This window comes from Triticum dicoccoides, chromosome 4B, assembly GCF_002162155.2.
Source record: "Triticum dicoccoides isolate Atlit2015 ecotype Zavitan chromosome 4B, WEW_v2.0, whole genome shotgun sequence".
Classification (NCBI taxonomy): Eukaryota; Viridiplantae; Streptophyta; class Magnoliopsida; order Poales; family Poaceae; genus Triticum; species Triticum dicoccoides.
In genome coordinates, this window is record NC_041387.1 from 361992282 (window position 1) to 361995416 (window position 3135).

The following is a 3135-nucleotide window of genomic DNA, read 5'->3' on the forward strand; positions in this document are numbered from 1 at the left end:
TAGATGGGCCAGGGCCTCTGTTTTCGAGTCGCTCGACTAGTCGCGACTAGTCGTCGACTAGTCGATGAGTCACACTAGCAGGGGCGACTCAGCCTAGCGACTCGACTCATGGTATGAGTCGAGCGACTCGAGCGACTAGTCACGACTAGTCACGACTCGTCGTGTTTTCTGGGTCGAACGACTCAATTTTTTTTCTCTAATCTTGCTTGCTGGAAACCTAGATCGAAGCAGTTCCCCTGACCCCCTGACCCAACCCTTTCCTTGGCAACCGCCGCCGCCCATGGTTGCTGGCTTGCTGCTCCTCCCCTCCTCCCCTGGTTGCTGCTGCATATCTGCTCCGTCCCTCCTCTGGTTGCTGCTGCTGGTGGTCTGCTCCTCCCCTCCTTCCATGGTTGTTGCTGCTGCTGGTCTGCTCCTCCCCTGAGCTACCAAGCAGAAGCACTAGAGGTCTAGAGCAGATCAGAGCAAAAGGAAAAGAGATGATACAGGATAGTGCTTCTGTATGGTAATTTTATTGTACCTACTGCCTACTGCATAACTCACGTCGACTCGTCACATGTCGACTCGTCGACCATGAGTCTAGACTAGTCACGACTAGTCTAGAGTCGCCGCCCCTGAGCGACTCGTCGACTCATCGACTCAAAAACCTTGGCCAGGGCCCATACCGGTTCAACACTCCCCCTCAAGATGGGTGGTAGATATCTATCAATGCCCATCTTGTCACACGCCATGTTACAGTCCTTTGTTCCCAGTCCCTTTGTCAAGCAATCTGCAAACTGCTGCCCAGAGCTGACATGAGTAAGGCTGATGATCCCAGCATCAAGTTTCTCTTTAATGAAGAAGCGATCAATTTCCACATGCTTCGTCCTATCATGTTGAACTGGGTTATTAGCAATGGCTATAGCTGACTGATTGTCACACCACACCCTCAAGGGTCCCTTCCTCAAAAGCTTGAACTCGCACAGTAGGTGCTTCACCCAGAGCATATCACACAACCCTTGAGATAATGCTCTATACTCAGCTTCTGCTGTTGATCTAGACACAACAGTCCGTTTCTTGCTTCTTCATGACACCAAATTTCCTCCCACGAATACACAGTAGCCTGAAGTTGATCTTCTATCATCTTGACAGCTAGCCCAATGAGAGTCACTGTAGCCATCCACCTCAAGATGTCCACTCTTCGCAAACCACAACCCTTTACCCGGAGTCCCCTTCAAATATCTTAGGGTTCTGTGAACAATATCAAGATGCCTACTCCTTGGTTCATGCATGTATTTGCTCACCACCCCCATGGCATACGTAATGTCCTGGTATGACACAAGTACAATAACCTCCCAACCAGCTTTTGATAATCTTCCTTATTCACTAGCTCACCTGATTGTGCTGTTACTTGATGATTTTGTTCAATCGGAGGAGGGGCTGCACGACATCCCATCATGCCCATGTCAGCCAAGAGATCCAAGGTGTATTTTCGTTGGCACAAAGATATCCCCTTCTCTGTCCGAGCCACTTCTATGCCAAGGAAGTACTTTAGATTGCCATGTCTTTTACCTCAAACTCCTTGCTTAGACACCCCTTCACTCTCTTTATTCCCTCCTCATCTCCAGTGATGATGATATCATCAACATACACTGCAAGAATGGTGATCTTCTTATCAGTGTGTCTATAGAACACCGTGTGATCACCATTACGTTGGCCATACCCCATATTCCAAACAGACCGTCTGAACCTATCAAACAATGCCCTCGGCGATTGCTTCAGACCATACAAGGATTTCTTCAGCCTGCATACCTTCCACGTAGTCTGTTCTGTGCCAAAACCTGGTGGTATCTCCATGTGTACCTCTTCTTCAAGTCACCATGTAAGAAGGCATTCTTGACATCTAACTGGTGCAATTTCCACCCAAAGTTTACAGCACACGAGACCAATACCCTTACTGTGTTCATCTTTGCAACTGGAGCAAATGTCTCATCATAGTCAATTCCATAAGTTTGACTATATCCTCTGGCGACCAATCTAGCCTTATACTGTTCCACCTTGACCTCAGGATTCTGCTTCACGGTAAAAATCCACTTACAACTCATTGCTTTCTTTTCTGCCGGCAATGTGGTTAGCAACCATGTCTTGTTTTTTTTCCAGTGCTTCTAACTCCTCTATCATTGATTCACGCCACTTCGAATCTTGCCTCGCAGCCTTCCAATCCTTAGGGATAGTCACAGTTTGTAGAGAGGCAACAAACGCCTTGTATGAAGGTGACAAAGCCTTGTAAGACACAAAATTGTTAATATCAAGGTCATCGCAAGCATCATCTTTTGGCAGAGCCTTCCTTGCTACCTCACCCTTCCTTGCCGCTTCACGTGTAGGTTTTCGCAACACAATGGGCAGCTCCACTGTGTCAGATGAGCTTGCTTCACTGCCTTGCTGCTCCCCCTGCACTCTTGCCTCATTGCCTTGCTGCTCCCCTGCACTTGTGGTTGCCGTCGAGAGTACACCAGGGTATTCGTCTGCCATCGATCCCGAACAGGAACATGGAGAGCACCAATCTTAAGTGTATCGACAGTTGGCTCGACATGAGCCTGCACATCATCATCAGTGAGGGTACTAACCGGAATTGTACCCACTTGGTTGAACCTGAGCCCGCACATCATTATCAGTGTTAATGTCCACAGAATCACCATGAGTATGAGACACATCCTTCTCCCTCTCTTGACCATCACGCATAGGGTGTAGGTGGTCAAGCTCTGCAAACAGTAGACTGAGATCAGTCGGCTAACCATAGAATGGCTCAGACTCCCTGAAGGTAACATCCATACTAACAAACCTGCGTTTTTCAAAGGGACACCAACATTTATACCCTTGCTGACTAGATGAGTATCCCAAAAAGACACACTTCACTGCCCGAGGATCAAGCTTTCCAACAGAAGGTCGGTGATCACGAACAAAGCAGGTACTGCGAAACAACTTTGGGGGAACAACAAACTTATTATCTCCAACGAGCAACTCAGACGGAGATTTCATGCCTAGTATCCTGGAAGGTGTCCGGTTGATCAAGTATGTGGCTGTCATAACTGCATCATCCCACAAGAACTTAGGCACATTCATGGTAAACATCAACGACCGAGCAACCTTAATAAT

General features: G+C 47.8%; 1 protein-coding gene across 1 annotated transcript in view; it reads left to right on the plus strand.

The window, feature by feature from the left end:
• The window catches only part of LOC119296158 (E3 ubiquitin-protein ligase RNF25-like), a 57175-nt gene that overhangs the window by 3838 nt on the left and 50202 nt on the right, over positions 1–3135 (plus strand). The window lies entirely within an intron of this gene.